Here is a 19,460-nt window from a genome sequence, read left to right on the forward strand (position 1 = left end):
GCGCTGAGTGCTGACACTCTAAAAGACCACGTATGAATGACTTCGATGCACTGTCAGACTGCGCTGAGTGCTGACAGTCTAAAAGACTATGCATGAATGACTTCTAGGCACTGTCAGACAGCGCTGAGAGCCGACACTCTAAAAGACCACGTATTTATTTATTTATTTATTAAGCAACTTGTATTGCGCAGACTAAACCCGAAGGTATCAAGGCGCCTATCAAAATCAATAAACAGAAAATACAGAATGCCACTAGGGGTATGCAAGTGTGAAAAGATGAGTTTTAAGCGCAGATCTAAAAGTTTGCAGAGAGGGGCTAGATTTTACTCCGAGAGGGAGGGCATTCCACCACTTGGGTGCCAGAAAGGAAAAGGCCTTACCTCCCCATCTTGCTTTTCTGACACGGGGTACAGAGAGGAGGAGTTTGTGACCGGAACGAAGATTCCTACTAGGGTTGTGCCGAGAAAGAATGGATCCCATACTTGTAAGGCTGGGTTTAGCAAGAGCTTTATACACCAGGCACATGGATTTGAAAAGGATCCGGTATTCAACGGGGAGCCAGTGCAGTTGTTTTCGGGCTTCAGTGGCAGAGGCACGCTTTGGTAGGTCAAGAGCAAATCTCGCTGCCGCGTTCTGGACCACCTGCAAGCGCTGTAGGTGACTCTTGTTCAACCCTGCATACAGCGCATTGCAGTAGTCCAGTCGCGAGCCCAGAAAAGCGACAGCAAGTTGCTTTCTTGCCTGGGGTGACAGGAAATGCCTGATTTTCCTCAGTGTGTGGATAATCCCCCAGCAGGTCGAAACAGTCCTGTTGACCTGTTGGCACATACTGAGGTTGGGGTCGATCATAACTCCCAAGTTTTTTGCTGACAAGGTGGGCTCGGGACATGCACCCAGCGAATTCGGCCACCACTCCGCCGACCAGATCGATTCCTTTCCTCCAAAAACCATCACCTCCGTCTTCTCCCCATTCAGCTTTAGTGAATTGTGGATCATCCACTGGCCAACTGCCTCCATGCAGGATCTAAAGTTAGCGGCAGTTGACGTAGCTGGCTGGGAGAGAGAGACTAGGATCTGGGTGTCGTCCGCATAGGAAACTACCTCCATCCCAAAAGATCTAATAAGTCTGGCAAGGGGGGTCACGTAGATATTGAAAAGGGTAGGGCTAAGCGCTGACCCTTGGGGGACCCCACATTGCACAGACAGGGATGGAGATAGGAATGAGCCCAGCATTATCCTTTGTTCTCTGTGGTCGAGAAAAGAGGAAAGAAGTCCCAGAGCAGACCCGCGGACCCCAATTTCCCTTAGGCGAGATGTTAATACCGCAGGAGAAAGGGTATCGAAGGCCGCAGTGAGGTCTAGAAGGATCAGGAGGGAGGTCTGACCCTCATCAACTCTGGTGCGGATGGTATCCAGCACTATGGTGAGGGCAGACTCGGTACTATGTTCCCTCCTGAACCCATGCTGGGAAAGATCCAAACAACCCGAGCTCTCCACGAATGCAGCCAGATATTTATTTAAATAGGCTTCGAGCATCTTTGCGGGAGCCGGGAGCAGTGAAATGGGGCGAAAGTTCTTTAACACCCCGGGGTCCAGAGAAGGCTTTTTAAGCAAAGGTTTTACAACAGCATTTTTCCACTGTTGGGGAAAAATGCCTTCCTTCATCGCTCTGTTCATGATGTCAACCAGAGGAGGAAGGAGAGATTCTCTGCACTGCTTGAGGATCTTTAGCGGGCAAACATCCAGCGGAGAACCAGATTTGGTTTTATCAAGCAGGATTTCAAGATCCTGACAGGAAAGAGGAGGAAAGGAAATCAATTCCTGATGTGGAGAGGATACCGCAACACTGGGCTCAGGGAGGGCAGGCAACAGGGGGACGGCGGTCAGGGATTTTTGGACCTCCAAAGCAGCATAGATGTCAGCTATTTTAGACTGAAAAAAGGCAGCTATCTTGTTGCACAAATCCTGGGAGGCAACCACAGGATCCGGTGTCTGAAGTGTCGTAAGGGAATCGACAATCCTGAAGAGTTCTCTAGGAGATGACAATGAGGAGGTGAGTGCCGTGAAGTATTCCTGCTTGGTCTTGATAACTTCAAGTTTATAGTTTTTAAGCAAGACCCTATGGGCTTCTCTGTCCTTAGAGGCCCAGCTAGAGTGCCATAAGCGCTCCTGCCTTCGTATGAATGACTTCGATGCACTGTCAGACTGCGCTGAGTGCTGAGAGTCTAAAAGACTATGCATGAATGACTTCTAGGCACTGTCAGACTGCGCTGAGTGCTGACAGTCTAAAGGACTATGCATGAATGACTTCTAGGCACTGTCAGACTGCACTGAGTGCTGACAGTCTAAAAGACTATGCATGAATGACTTCTAGGCACTGTCAGACAGCGCTGAGAGCTGACACTCTAAAAGACCACGTATGAATGACTTCGATGCACTGTCAGACTGCGCTGAGTGCTGACAGTCTAAAAGACTATGCATGAATGACTTCTAGGCACTGTCAGACTGCGCTGAGTGCTGACAGTCTAAAGGACTATGCATGAATGACTTCTAGGCACTGTCAGACTGCGCTGAGTGCTGACAGTCTAAAAGACTATGCATGAATGACTTCTAGGCACTGTCAGACAGCGCTGAGAGCTGACAGTCTAAAAGACTATGCATGAATGACTTCTAGGCACTGTCAGACAGCGCTGAGAGCTGACACTCTAAAAGACCACGTATGAATGACTTCTAGGCACTGTCAGACTGCGCTGAGTGCTGACAGTCTAAAAGACTATGCATGAATGACTTCTAGGCACTGTCAGACAGCGCTGAGAGCTGACACTCTAAAAGACCACGTATGAATGACTTCTAGGCACTGTCAGACTGCGCTGAGTGCTGGCAGTCTAAAAGACTATGCATGAATGACTTCTAGGCACTGTCAGACAGCGCTGAGAGCTGACAGTCTAAAAGACTATGCATGAATGACTTCTAGGCACTGTCAGACAGCGCTGAGAGCTGACACTCTAAAAGACCACGTATGAATGACTTCTAGGCACTGTCAGACTGCGCTGAGTGCTGACAGTCTAAAAGACTATGCATGAATGACTTCTAGGCACTGTCAGACAGCGCTGAGAGCTGACACTCTAAAAGACCACGTATGAATGACTTCTAGGCACTGTCAGACTGCGCTGAGTGCTGACAGTCTAAAAGACTATGCATGAATGACTTCTAGGCACTGTTAGACTGCGCTGAGTGCTGACAGTCTAAAAGACTATGCATGAATGACTTCTAGGCACTGTCAGACTGCGCTGAGTGCTGACAGTCTAAAAGATTATGCATGAATGACTTCTATGCACTGTCAGACTGCGCTGAGTGCTGACAGTCTAAAAGACTATGCATGAATGACTTCTAGGCACTGTTAGACTGCGCTGAGTGCTGACAGTCTAAAAGACTATGCATGAATGACTTCTAGGCACTGTCAGACTGCGCTGAGTGCTGACAGTCTAAAAGACTATGCATGAATGACTTCTATGCACTGTCAGACTGCGCTGAGTGCTGACAGTCTAAAAGACTATGCATGAATGACTTCTAGGCGCTGCAGATTTTGCTGAGTGCTGGGTGTCCAAAGGTGCATGCATGAATGACTTCCATAGTCCGGTCTGCTGGCTATGAGTGCGTGGGTGATGGCCGTTCTGGATTTGGGTGGGATCTAGGTTCATTTCATAAATGATTCTTGGATGCTGTCAGACTTTGCTGAGAGCTGGCACTCTAAAACACCATGCATATTTGAGTTCCAGGCACTGTCAGGATGTGCTGAGTGATGACAGTCTAAAACACCATGCATCTTTGACTTCTAGGCGCTTTCAGACTGCGCTGAGTGATGGCAGTCTGAAAAGCCATGGCTTTAGTCGAGCGTCAGCTCCTTTGTATCCAGGTGTAAAAAACACTGCCCAGGTGTGACACTCGAGCACAGCCTGTGTTTGCTGAACTCTAGATGCCAGCAGTCAAGGGACACTAATGGGACCAGCGAGGTGTGGGAGTCAATATTGACAACAGTGACAAGTAGGCTCTTCTGTGGTGTGGGGGGAGGGGGCGTGCCCTGCACTCTGCCAAGATCAACATCCTTGTCTTTCTGCTGCGTCTAGAGAGAGACACTGTGTGCCTGTGCCAAGGCTTGTCTCTACCCTCATGAATACAGGCCCCGGTCAGTACCCAGCAGGGACTGCCATGTATCCCTAATGTCTCAGGACCAGGGGCCTTGACTCTCAGGGAAGATGGAAAGAACCCCCCAGGGGCAGCTGTGGGTTAAAGACGCTTCACCTCTAGACATGGCGAGGTTAAGGGCCTGAAGTGTAATGCAGCAGACACATGACACTCAGTAGACACCTCGAGGATCAATATTCCTGAAAACAACCAAGGTGAATGCAGAACATGTTGCGTCTCTCTAACTTCTGTCTCTGTGTTCTCTCTTCTCTGTGCCTCTCTTCATCTCTGGGGCATATGTACAAGGACCGGCGATAACTATCGCCATGTTAGCGACGTATTCACAAGCCGTCACTACATGGCGATAGTGTCTCATCTCGTCGGAAATTGTCAACGTTAACAACAGCGTTATGGCGATAAAAATCTTGCGGTTAACATGAAAAAAGTGGCAGCTGGCCAGTCAGCGGCCAGAAACTGCACTTTAATGAGCGTGACGCCACTTTTTTTTCACACTAGGCAGGAAAAGCGACTACAAAACGCCTGCGATGTATCACAAACAAAACCGCTGAAGAACCATGGAGGAAGCAAAATGGTGGGTGCATGTGTACTGACCTTGGTGGTGGCATGCTCACTTATGCACATAATCTGTTGCGTTCACAGTGCATCCTCTTATTGTCATCAAAGAGATGCAGCCCTGTGCAGACAAATCGTATATGCGTGGTGTTGAGGCAAGGGCGCCATTTTGACACCTGCCGCATTTCCAGGCAATGTGCCCCTTTCCTTGTTCATTAGATGCAGCCCTGTGTACACCAAGTGAGAAAGCATGTAGGGAGTCTGCATACCATGAACACATGCATTGTCACAACAGAATGGTCATGCAGCCGTTTGTCTAAAAGGTGCATATCCCACGATGCACACATTCAGCACATTTGAGTCAACATGTGATGTCATACCATAAGCAGGGGGGACATGCCTTTAACAGTACAGCGCATGGACTACGCATATCAGGAATGTGTCACCATAATGTTTTACTACATATCTTGTCTGTGTAACATACTCATAGAAGTAAAAAGTCCCTGTAAAGAAGTGAAACAAGTCAAGTATGACACCAAACAAAATGAACTGCTAAATGGCACCATGACCCCTTAGGTCAAATGCACTCCTCTACTCTCAAGTGCACACATGTGCCATACGAAACACAGCATACAACATTAGCCCTGGTGCGAGTTTCCTATTACACCTTGATCTGCATGGAAACACGTATTTTGGGAAAGTCAACAGTGTCAGTGAACAAATGTGCAGTCATTTCTGTTACGTCCGCACACAAACCCCGGCATCCAATAATCTGAAACAGGGCGGCCTGTATCATCCATGTGACCATCTGCGTGGCATGTACCCAAACACATATCACCCTGCCAATCACACCTGTGGGAGTGATAGGGCCTGAGCACCACTAATAAGCCTTTGTAAATCCACAGCCCTGAAATCTGGGCCCACTTACACACTACACGTGATGTGAATGTTGAGGGTAAAGGGTATTGTTACTTTCTGTTCAGCCTGCAACAACAATAGAGAGTCACGCTGCACCATACTCACAACGGTTATGCCAACAGTGGGTAGTAAACAATGCATGCAAGGAAAAACATGACAGACGACATGCACACAAGAGAAATCACAATAGCCAAAGCTATTTGTTGGTACATGTGTACTGCATTGTGCAGCACACATAGAAACAGCAATTAGTCAATCATTGCCAATGGGCCTGAAGGGGCCCCTCCTCACACATAAGCATTCTCGCACAAACCTCATGCACATGTGCACTACCCAGCAAAGCTGCCCGTCTGTGAGCCACACTGACAAGGCAAGCAACGGTGCATGATGACACACATGCCTGCACCACAAACATGTAAACATGGTGCAGGCCACGGTCACTGAAGTGGATGAGTGTGGAGTTCATCCTTAAAGGAGCAGCTCACGCTCTGTCACGTCCTCGTGTCCATACAACCCCTGATGTAAGGCAGGCATCTGCTGGCCAACAATGCACACGTGTCACAACTGTGACCAAGACCCATATTTCCTTAAGCTTGCAACATCTCACCATTGGAAATGAACATAAGTGATAGGGTCATTGGGTGAAAGGGATTAGGGACAGTAAAGCCAAAGCTGTGCCATACCTGCAGATCAACCTGCATGCATTAAGATGTCACCACTCCCTTTGACTTAACAAAATGAACAAGTATCTTCACTGTGTGTATCATGGCAAATCAAGCAACCTCCCTGCCCGTATCATGTGGCACATCACATCAACACAGAAACAGTGGGATAGGCCTATTCACGGCACAACAGCAATCATGATGCATTGCCAACAGCAAGGCGTGGCACCATGCAATCCATCCCTCCTAAAGAGATCAATCTTGAAAAAGTATTGGGGTGTAGTGAGTTGGGGTGACTCTCACACAATGCAGTGCACAGAGACATAAATCTGCCCTAATCAATGTGGTACAAACTGCATCACTGTCACTTCTGAACAGAGGACACAACTGGTGCCACATGTGTGCAGAATTTGGTCACTCACATTCTTCATACTTGTAAACTTTGGGTTGATAATCTACAACTATAACGTCACATCTGTGATGTTGTAAAATGAATCACTACCCGGCATGTAATAGGCCTCTCCTCCTTCACATTCTGAATGGATATTGTCGTGCAGTCTGCTTGTAAACTTACCCAATGCAGGATCATACTTGAGACACACATAATACAGCATCTCCCTTTACATTGCAGAGGGAGAAACATCACCCCCTGTTCAGCAGCCGCTCCCACTCTTCAATGATGAAGGGGAAGAAGACATATCAACCATCGACCAGGACACCCTGCAACAGCTGCTCAACTCAATTGACTGCCCATCTCCGGAATCACGGCCATCAAACAGCGTCATGGAGAATCCACCCCCTGCACAAATCACCCAGCAGCAAGCACCTACCACCTCAGCTGTCTCCCAGGACCTTGAGGGCCCACTTCTGACATTTCAACTCCGTGCGGTAGAGGTCCAGCAAGAGATGGCTGGTCAGGTGTGGGTGGGGTTCGACAGCCAAACTAGATGGGGTCCGTGGGTGTCTCAGTCCCATTAGGGACCACCCAGATTCCAACACAGGCACCCACAGTCCGCTCCGTGCTCTCCAGCATTCCATGGCAGACATCGCTGAAGTACTGACTCAGAGACAAGAACAACTGTCCAGTCATAGTGGCTCAACGATGTCACCAAGGGGTTATGTCACGTGCGAATGATCATGGAGAACATTGAGCAGATGCAAGCCTCACAAATGGCTGCCACGGCTGCATACCACAGAGACGTTGCTGGAATCTTCCATGCTCTGTAGCTGCTCATCACTGCAGTGCTGCCTCAAGGTTTGGCACAGATGAATGCTGCTGCTGCTTCAACATCCACATCTCAGCCCCCTGATGTGTCAGTGCCTCACAGAGCCACAGCTAATCTACCACCACGCACACGGGAGGCACATGACACATCAGAGGATGAAGATGTGGATGAATCTGCATTATTGCAGAGAAGAGAGTGGTAGCACTCATCTATGCCAAAGGGACTCTTTCTCCTTGGATCTGTGCTTAGCATCATGCCCGGAACATCCATTTCCGCTGCCCCTGATTCACTCTGCAACACTGACCTTGGACATCGATATGGACTGCCATCATTTGTGTTGTCCCCAAAGACGTGGACATGTTACCCCAAAGGACTCTGTCAGGCCCTCCACTGGGCATCTGTGGAATGTGGGGGTTGTTTGACCAAGAACTGGGTCCGTCTTCACCAAAGTCAATGCAACTGCAAATAAAAAAATATGTAAGTCACACAGATGTGTGTTGCCTATGACCGTTCAAGTATAGAAGTGTTAAAAAATGTTGGGCCAGTGAATCCATCACAACGTACACCGACGGACATATGATAAATGTTCATATTTAACTGTGTCCCAGAGCGGCAGCGAGATGACCGGGCATGTGTGAACTAGCCGTGTCCTCTTTGCTCAAATACAGCATTTTTGCAAGAGTCCAACATTGCCCTACGTACATGATGGGAATAGGCATGTGCGGCAATATGTCCAAGTCAGTCGGATGCCCCAAGTAGTGTCTCCATTTAGCATTGATAACAAGTCTCTCTTGGTAGATCTACTCACACTCAACGGGTTGGACAAAGCGTGTTGTGATGGGGTCATCGCATGTCACTTTTCAAGATACAGCACACACCAGATTTACATTGATAATGAATCATAATGGCACATTTCTACCACCCGATATTGGCACCACAATGTCTGGTTCAATGAAGTTGTGTTGGCAACAAGTACTTATCCTAAGGTGCAAGTCCTCAGGCAGCCACTTCCTGCGTCTTATCAATGCCTTGGAAATAAGGAACCCTGTCATGCTGAGCTAACTGTGAAAGGAGAGGGCAATGTGTCCCGGGATGTGTAGTGCACAGCACTTAACACACCGTCAGATGCTGTACCACCATTTCAAGGGTGGAATCACTATGAGGCAATGCCGAAAGTAAAATCTAGGAAAAGTGAGTATGACACTGGCACTACAGGGATGCAATGCTACATTTCCCCTCCTGTTTGCTGCAGAACTGTATTCTGTCTTGTGTCGTGCACATTTGATCCGCAAAATGACAACATTTTGTATGTGCAGGAAGGTGAGTCTCAGTGCACAGTAACATCCAATTTCAAAAATGCTTACACACTTGTACTATGCAGCAACTGTGCCTCTGTCTGTGTATGGTAGATGGACTCTGCACCAGGTTCATATGACCTGCAGGTTGGGGCCGTAATCTGGGGACCACGGCGCATACATCTATCTTCATGATGGATAAGAGTTGCAATGTCAATGTCTGCTCAAGGCCATGTTCTTACATTGTGTTGTAATGGGCAACAATATGCTTTCCAACTCTGTGAGTCACACATAAGATGTTCAACTTCACAAAAGAGTGCCGCTAGCCTAGGGCATAACTCCTACTTGCCACCCTGTAATCCATGCAAGGTTCCTGTGCTTCCATCAAACGGTTCCTCACACAATCCGTCCGGCTAAGTAACATGTCATGACCACACGTACACATTCAAATGATTGTTCTGTTATTGAATAAGTAGTATACAAGGAAAAAAGCACCACTCCACCAAACCACTTCAGACATAAGTGCAACCAGAATTAAAAAACAGTAAAAATGTGTTATAAATTAACAAAATTAACTACCCTAAACTAACACTAAGCACTACTAGAACAAATATTATCTTAACTAACTGGAACTAAGCGAATACTAATCTAAACTCTACAGTAACTAATCCTAAACACGCAAAACATATCTAAGACATCAACCCCCCTCCCACCCTTAGGGCACACCAATAGACACGACAAATACATCTTAGCTAAATAGAAGCGAAACATTTATCCTACACAAAAATATATGTTCGAGGCATATGAGCTGCAGATTGTACACTTCGAAGCACAAAAAACTTCCCAAAACTCTCCAAACTAATTTCGATACCGACTAACATCGCTTTCAACTCCATCTGCTCGATTCCGGTCGTCGACGCGGGCCTTTGGGCCTCTCCACGCCGTGAGGCCTACACCTCATGGAAAGGACGCCATTCAAGAGATGCCCTGGGTGTGGAGCAAAGTTTCCATGCAGTGACCACCACGAGCTCTGCAACCTGTGCTTATCGCCAGAACACGACAAATCCAGCTGTACAGCCTGCGCGTCCTTTTGATCCAAGAAAACCATCAGAGATCGGAGGGCCAGTCGACACGACATGCAGAGATCAGCTCCAGAACTGGTGAATATCTTCTATGAGGAGGTTCCGCTCGTTCCTGAAGAAGATTCCGATGATCTCCAAATTGTATCAGAGGCAGACGACTCATATGACTCTTGTCAGCGCGTGAGTACTACTGCCCCTGCACCACACACAGCACCCAGATCAAAGGCAAAGGTCAACACTCAGCCTCCAGGGCCCAGTCGCGACCGAAAAACCACTTCGACAGCCCCGCCATCGAGCCCGGTTCAGAAGAAAGTAACTAAGCCTTCCGTTAGCTCTGTACCGAGCAAGCCGCATGTGCCGATCCCACCAGCTCCCTCGGCACCGAAACCGAAAGAAGTCTCGGCTCCAAAACCGTCGACTCCTAAAGACAAAGGTATGAAGCCACAGTCCGATGCCTCGAAGCCGACAACACCAGCTTCCACTCTGAAGACATCGTCCTCGGTGCTGAAACCAACAAGGCCTGATTCCGACACGTCCAAGCCCTCGAAACAGCCTACGACACCGAAAACAACACCTTCGGAGATGAAAACGACGCCAAAGGACACTGTAACAACTCCTAAGGCTAAAGACAAGCAGCAACCTCGTCCGGTACCGAAAAAATCGGCGCCGACAAAGGTTCCACAAGGTGAAGAACTCTTCCAGCTAGATCCTCTGCAAAAGAAGATCTACATTGACCCAAAGACAGGTCAGGTGTCCACTGCACCACATAAGACGAGGAAGGCAGGTGAAACATCCACACCTGTGGTTCCTGCCAAGAAGGACTCTGCCACATCCCCTATGCACCCTTCTTCACCTATACTTCCTTCTCCTTCATCTCCTGCTCCTCTTAACAATTCACCACAGCTGTCTCCTTCACATTCTCCTCTTTTATCTCCACACTCACCTCAAAATGATGATGAGTATAGTTTAGGAAGAGGGATAGACACAGATGAGCCTTTCCCATACACTATAGATGATACAGACTGGGAGTACCCAAACCCACAGGTTATACCAGATATTCCTGACCCACAGTCATACCCATCAAAACCTTCTCCCCCAGAAGATAACATTGGCTTTGGGCACCTATTAAACAGAGCTGTCATTTACCATGGGGTCACTCTGCATTCTGATGAGGCAGAGGAGGATTTTCTATTAGACACATTTGAACAATCGCAAAGATCTGTTCAAATTCTTCCTATGATCAAAGGGGTCATCAAACACGCTCCAGAAATTTTTAAAGACCCTGTACGTTCTAGGATTTTAAACTCTAGAATTGAGAACAAATATAGGCCTGCACCTGCAGATCCAACCTACATTAAAGGGCAACTACCATTAGATTCACTAGTTGTGTCAATGCTAGGAATAGAGCAAACTCACAAACCTCAGGTGAGGCACCCCAACCAGATAAAGAATCTAAGGTCATAGATGCCTCAGGCAAAAGAATAGCTGCGCAAGCTACCAACATATGGAGTATAGCTAACACACAAGCCCTCCTTTCCTGATATGAGAGGGCTCATTATGACCAGTTAGAGAAACTGCTAGAACATCTACCTGACCAATATAAGGAACAGGCACACGACCTTATACAAGAAGGCAAACTCATCTCTAATGCCTCAATCAAGTGCGCACTAGATGTAGCAGATACTGCATCTAGAGCTGTAAATACTAGTGTTGTACTTAGAAGACATGCATGGCTACGCATTTCGGGGTTTAAACAGGAAGTGCAAACTACCATTTTAAATCAACCTTTTAATCAAAACCAATTGTTTGGACCAGAGGTAGACACAGCACTTGAAAAGATGAAGAAGGATACAGACACTGCCAAATATATGGGAGCTTTAGAGTCCACACAAACTAGAGGTTCCTTTCGTCGCTCCTTCTATAGAGGGGGCTCCAAACAAACTGGAGCAGACAATACAACATCCTTCAAATCTAACACACAAACATCCTCTAACAAGGGATATTTTAGAGGAGGATATAGAGGGAATAACAACAAAGGAAGTGGTCGGGGTAACAACAGTAATCAAACCTCTTCCGCCACAAAACAGTGACTTCCCTCTGCTCCGCCAACAGCATTCCACTCCTGTGGGGGGCAGATTAACGCAATTCCTGCCTGTCTGGAATTCCATCACAACAGACAGGTGGGTAGGACAGTTTATCCAGTATGGCTACTGCCTAGAACTTACAGCAACCCCTCCACACATACCTCCCAGGCAACGTCCAATGTCTACAGAACACCTGACTCAGCTCAAACAAGAAGTTCTGTCACTTCTACAAAAGGACGCAATACAATTAGTTCCTTTACAAGAACAAGGAACAGGGGTTTACTCGCTGTACTTTCTAATTCCCAAGAAGGACGGGACAATAAGACCAATACTCGACCTCAGGCCCCTCAATCATTACATACAATCAGATCATTTTCATATGATCACTTTACAACAAGTGCTCCCACTGCTGCAACAAGGCGATTTCCTTACAACACTAGACCTAAAGGACGCCTACTACCACATTCCTATGCATCCTGCTCACAGAAAGTATCTAAGGTTTGTACTGGAAGGACAACACTATCAGTTCAAAGTCCTTCCATTCGGAGTGACAACGGCACCACAAGCATTCACAAAGTGCCTAGCAGTAGTAGCAGCACATCTCAGGAGACAACAAATACATGTCTTCCCTTCTCTAGACGATTGGCTCATAAAAGCCAAGTCATTCAATCAGAGTGTTCAACAGACACATCAGACAATTCAAACATTGCACGACTTAGGGTTCACAATCAACTACACCATGTCGCACCTGCAACCCTCTCACATACATCAGTATCTAGGGGATACAATAGACACATCTACAGCTCTAGTGTATCCCAGTCTAGCAAGGATACAGAGCATTCAAGCCTTAGTCACAGCCTTTCAACAGAAACAATCTCTGCAAGCCAGAGTGTTCATGAGACTAATAGGCATGATGGCATCTTGCATCTTCATAGTACCATATGCAAGACTGCAAATGCGTCCGTTACAGGAATGTCTAGCACAACAGTGGAACCAGGCTCAAGGTCATCTAACAGACCTGGTGTTGGTAGACAGCCGCACACATCGCTCTCTGCAGTGGTGGAACACCAAAAACTTGACAAGGGGGTGGCCGTTCCTCGAACCTGTTCCACAACTAGTGCTCACAGCAGATGCATCCCTCACAGGATGGGGAGCCCATCTCCTGCTTAATACAACTCAACGACAATGGAACAATCAACAACATTTGTTCCATATCAACCATCTAGAGCTTCTAGCAATATTCTTAGCACTCAAAACATTCCAAGTACAAGTACAGAACAAAGCTGTCTTGATCCGAACGGACAACATGACAGCCATGTATTATATACAAAAACGGGGGACACACTCTCTACAACTGTCCCAGCTCGCACAGAACATTTGGAGATGTGCCATTCCACAGAACATATATCTGTTAGCAGGGCACCTTCCAGGAGTTCACAATCAGATAGCTGATCTGTTGAGTCGGCAGACACAACAAATTCACGAATGGGAACTACATCCGCAGGTTCTTCAACCATTCTTTCACAAGTGGAGTCATCCAGACATAGATCTGTTTGCCACACACGAAAACGCACAATGCCCAACCTTCGCCGCCAGGTATCCACACCCGCTGTCCAAGGGCAATGCGGTATGGATGAACTGGTCAGGCAGATTTGCGTACGCTTTTCCGCCACTACCACTAATACCATTAGTAGTACGCAAGCTCAGACAGCAGTCTCTCAGACTACTCCTAGTAGCTCCCACATGGGCACGCCAACCGTGGTTCACCACACTGCTAGAACTATCTCTAGTTCCACACCAAAATCTACGACTGACTCCATCCCTGCTAACGCAGAACCATGGAGACATCTAACATCCAGACCCAAATCAACTGAATCTGGCGATCTGGCTCTTGAAGTCTTAGAGTTTGGTTATCTTAACCTACCACCAAACTGTATGAACATTATTAAAGAGGCCAGGAGACCTACTACCAGAGCTTGTTATGCTGCTAAATGGAAGAGATTTGCCATTTACTGCAATAATAATCAAATTGATCCCCTGAATGATTCCATCCAGAATATAATTTGTTACCTTTTACATTTACAAAGGTGTAACTTGGCATATTCATCCATACGCCTGCACCTTGCAGCAATTGCAGCATATTTACAAAATAGACAACATCTGTCTCTTTTCAGAGTGCCAGCGATTAAAGCATTTATGGAAGGATAAAAAAGAATCATCCCACCCAGGTTGCCACCTTCTCCAGTATGGAAACTAAACGTTGTTCTTAAAAGACTCATGGGACCCCCTTTTGAGTCGTTTCATAAATGTGAACTGCAATTCATCACGTGGAAAACAGCTTTAATTATTGCTATTACCTCTTTTAGAAAACTAATGTGATACAAGGATTTACCTCAACAACCGCATCAACTTCTACGATCCCAAACGCCATCACCGATCAGCCAGTCACGCCCTCGCCGCCGTCCCCCGCATCCGAAGAACGACAACAGGAGGAAGGTCCTTCTCCTACCTGGCCGCCAAGACCTGGAACTCCCTCCCTCCCGACCTGCGCCTGACCCAAGACCACCTCTCCTTCAGGAAGAAGCTCAAGACCTGGCTGTTCGAGCAGTAGCAGCACACCCCCACCCCCCCCCCCCCCAAGCGCCTTGAGACCTTCCGGGTAAGTAGTGCGCTCTATAAATGTTTTTGATTGATTGATTGATTGATTTACAATACAAGAACCATTTTTACAACCACATCGTAACAAAGTGATTTTAAGAACTAATCCAAAATTCCTTCCAAAAGTCATCACTCCTTTTCATTTAAACCAATCTGTAGAGTTACCTGTGTTTTTCCAAAACCCAGACTCTGTGGCAGAAAGGGCTTTACACACATTAGATGTTAAAAGAGCTCTTCTCTACTATATAGATAGGACTAAGTCTTTTCGAAAAACAAAACAACTGTTTGTGTCTTTCTCTCCACCTCTTAAAGGCAACCCCATCTCTAAAGGTGGGATTGCAAGGTGGATTGTAAAATGTATACAAATATGCTATCAAAAAGCAAAACGTACATTAACAGTTCCTCCTAGAGCGCACTGAACACGCAAACTAGGAGCCTCTATGGCTTTCTTAGGAAACATCCCCCTAGAGGACATATGCAAGGCGGCAACATGGTCTACAACACACACCTTTACTAAACACTACTGTGTTGACGTGCAAGCCAAGCAGCAAGCTGCAGTAGGCCAGGCTGTCCTTAAAACTCTCAAACTACTGCAATAGATACAGGTGACCACCGCTAGGGGAGACACTGCTGTATAATCGATGCTAAGTGTACAATCTGCAGCTCATATGCCTCAAACGGAAAAAGCTACTTATCAGTATGCATCTGTTCTTGGCATGTAGAGCTCCAGAGTTGTACATGTCCTGCCGCCTCCCCGGGACCTGTATCTGTTGCAGACTTTGGCTGTTTTAAGAAACTTCTCAAAACTCATCTTTTTAATCAGGCTATCTAATCTTTCTCCTTCCGCTTGTCTGCAGTTCATATTGCGCCAGGATACTTGTCGTGTTCATATCTAGGACCCTAATTCTATATTCCCGATTTATGCCCTTGTGAGGTTAAAATCAATAATATCCTGATAAAGGCATAAGAATCAGATTCATATTTGGTAATAGCCCATGCAATCCAAAGCACAGCAAGGCTACTCCCATCGACTCCTAGAAAGCACAACGCGTTCTTTAAACAAACCAAGCCTTCAGCAGCCCGGGAAAACCCCCCTGCTTTTGTTTTGATTTGAACAAGAACTCCTGAAGTCCACAAAGAACTGTTAGTTCTTAGTGACGTCTTATGTCCAACCTTACGTCAAACCCGGCACCTTCCATGTATAAAATACCGACGGTTGCCTTAAGCAAACACACAGTGGTTTGGAGCAGAGCGGCCATCTACTTGCCCGAGAGCCCATCTGATGCGAGTGACCACGGAAGCCGCCCCTCCTGTTTGACGCACTGAGAGAGACGCTGTCTTTTTCTCCAGCCGAGACAAATCCAGCTCCGGTGTTTCCAGCCCACCCTTGCGGGTTGCTGGAATATCGAGTATTGAGGAAAGAGATACCAGACCTCCCACATTCTATTACCAAGGTACGGAGCTGACTAAACCCTTGAGAGAATTCTCGATGCAGATTCTTGGCAAAATTATCTTAACCAACTTAACCCCTTAAGTGCTGCGTCGGTGCGTTGGCCGACGGCAGCACTACCTCCCCAGTGCTGCGCACGACCATTGGACGTTTATTCAGCACTAGTTCCAATGGACAGCGCAGCACTGGGGAGGGATGTTTACGAGCATCTATGAGGTTAACTTATAACTGCTACTAACTTATCCCTTCCCACGTATTAGGCTTAGGTCAGGTACACCGGGGTAGGCTTAGTTAGAAGCACCAGTTGAGTACATTAGTCAATGTATTTATGTATGTATATATTTTATTCATTTTAAGTATCATATGGCTAAGAAACCATATCTATGCTTTTACAGTATTATTTCATAATACTACTTTTACTGTACTCACTTTATTTTACTTTAAGTATTGCAATTGTGGCAATTCACTTCTCTTGCATGTTATGTTATGTTATGTTAAATTAAATTTATTAAGCGCACGTACGCCCATAGGCTTCATGGCGCTGTAGGAAGATTAGCAAAAACATAACATATAGCAGAGAGAGGCGGAGTTAACTATGGGTAAGCTTGCCTAAAGAGCCAAGTTTTAAAAGCCTGACTGAAAGCTAGCAGGTCTTCATGAAGTCTTAGCGTCAGTGGCAGAGAGTTCCACAGGGAGGAGGCCAAGAAGTGAAAAGATCCGCCTCCCTGGCATTGTTTCCTGATACGAGGCACCACTAACAAGTTCTTTTGACCTGAGCGGAGAGCACGAGAGGGGGTGTAACTAACAAGCAGGCTGCTAATAAATCCAGGGCCCTTGCCTTGTAGAGCCCTAAAGATAATGCAGCCAGCTTTAAATGTTGCTCTCTGCGCTACTGGCAACCAGTGGAGACTGGCCAATCCCGGCCTGATGGACTGCCATTTGGGAATCTTACAAATCAGCCTGGCCGCTTTGTTCTGAACCAGTTGAAGTCTCTTGAGCTGCCCCGCTGGAAGACCCAAATACAAACTGTTGGAATAGTCCAGGCGGGACAGCACAAGAGAAATGCATGAGAAAGAAGACTGCTCAATAAATAACACCTTTTTATTGAAAACGCCCGTCTCTCTATTTCTCTGCACTCTGGTGAAACTAAGTATGCACTGCTGACTCAGTGAAATAGCTGTCTATTGTTTTCACACGACTCTAGAGATATACTCTTATTCTGAGGGAGCAAAGTTGTCATGTTTATGCGGTTGTCGGAAACTGAATCCCTTCTTGTCTGAGCCAGGGAAGTTCATCCCTCCCTATTCATTCGAGAAAGTTTCCAGTGACCTCTGAGCTAGCTGGCGCAAACCTAAATTAAGTTTAACATAGTCAGTAGAGACCTAGATGACCTCAGTCCTACGTCTACACTGCTGTTTATGTTATTCCAATGCGCAGAGCCTATTGGGAAAATAGGAACTACACTACATACTCATGAGTAATTGAGCACGTTATAAGTCTCATATAACATAACATAACATCTGTTCCAGTTTTATCTTACTTAGATACACACGCATGGACATCATTTTCTTCACTTCTACTAACTCTATTATATCCCATCATGGCGAAAAACAATCTAAGGTGGAGCCGATGTCCATGCGCACTATCGTCCAAGGGAGTAGTCACCTATCTCGTAACTACAAAGACTTCTTCCAAAAGGACAACAACATGAAATCATCCGAGCCCAACATCAGGTGGCGATCTAATGCTAAGTGTACAACTCTGCAACTCTACATGCCAAGAACAGATGCATACTGGTAAGTAGCATTTTCCTTTTTTATATGACAACAAATACATTAACCTCCCACCCAAAGGAAATGGAAACTCATCCCCAAATACAGCAAGAGAATAAAAACCTAGAACTATGTTAAAATCCTACAAGTCGCAAGGTAGTGGAAAAGGGGGAAGTCTTGTGACAAAATCAATCAAAGTCTTTGTAGGTAAACATTTTAAGAAGATTCCAACACCCCAAAAAATCCAAGTCCAGGATAAGGATCAACCTATGACGCAAGAAGTTAGTGTTCACTGTGTTTCAAGTTTAGAAAATTCCCGGGTTGAGCAAAGCATTAGTAGCCAAATTTACATTAATCTGGAACCAAGGCTTTCCTCGTCACCAAGGATATTTTCTTTGACCGGTGCCGTCGAAGAAAAGTACGAGGGCAATGTCTCAAGAGTTCGGCAAGCTCAGGAAGATATAATGGACTTGGAAATAAGGTCTAGACTAGAGGAAACCTTAGGGCAATCGATAGTCCAAGGTCCTAAAGGTACAGAAGAATTAGAGCGTAACAGTACGCTGGGCCTGGACAGTTCACCAACTTCTTCAGCTTCAATGTTGGATATAATGTTATTGATGCAAAAAACCCTGCAAGGTCTGCTCGAAGTGACATTGTCTAATAATAAAACACGAAATTCCCACGAAATTTTCTTAAAACAAACTGTAAGAGAATTGCAAGGCATCAGAGGTTAAATGCCATCGGTGGTTAGACCTTGTTAGAATTGGGGGTCTCTGGTTGGTGCAAGTATTCACTTGTGACAAGCAGGGACCCTCTCCTCTAAGTCAGGGCGAAGGATGACCCCTTAGAATAACCCTTGCTCACCCTCTAGGTGCGTGGCGTGAGCAGCCAAGGCTATTCTTCAGGCGTTATTGAGTTAAGCATTTGTAATCACATACACAGTAAATGTACCAATCCCCCCACAAATGGACACCAGGCTGTGGATATATGAAAATATGTCTTCTTTATGTAAAAATATATATCTCTATGCAGGCAAATTACTACAAGACCTTTGATAACGTGTTGTTTGCTTCTGGGCCACCAGATATCAAATAATGGCAAGTGTTCTTTTTCTGTATTGCAAGCTGCTTCCTTTTAGTCTCTTTTTACTAAAAATAGTTCTGGTGCGTCTCTGTTACTTGAAAAATAGTTCCCTTGGGATTTGGCCACACTTCCCCGCACTGTGACTCGGATCGGGCTGGCTGTGTGGCTCGTAGCGCTTCCCTGCGCGTCGTACAGGCCGAGAAGCGGAGTCCTGCTGACTCCCACGCTTCTTTGGGTGCGCCGCGTACGCGCGTTCACTTTCCTTTCAGTGTACGAGGCGTACCGTTCGGGTGCGACTCGTACTCCGGGGCGAAGGAGGGCCCGGCAGGCGAGGGACGCACCGTACTCTGTCAGCGGTCTAGGCGGGCAGATTGGGCATGTACCAGGTACGGGAGGCACACGGATTTAGCGGGGAAAGAAAACGTTGCAGGCCCGAGCCCGTGGTGTGCAGCCTCGTACCTGGTAGGGCACG

This window comes from Lissotriton vulgaris, chromosome 2_2 (assembly GCF_964263255.1).
Source record: "Lissotriton vulgaris chromosome 2_2, aLisVul1.2, whole genome shotgun sequence".
In the NCBI taxonomy this organism is placed as follows: domain Eukaryota; kingdom Metazoa; phylum Chordata; class Amphibia; order Caudata; family Salamandridae; genus Lissotriton; species Lissotriton vulgaris.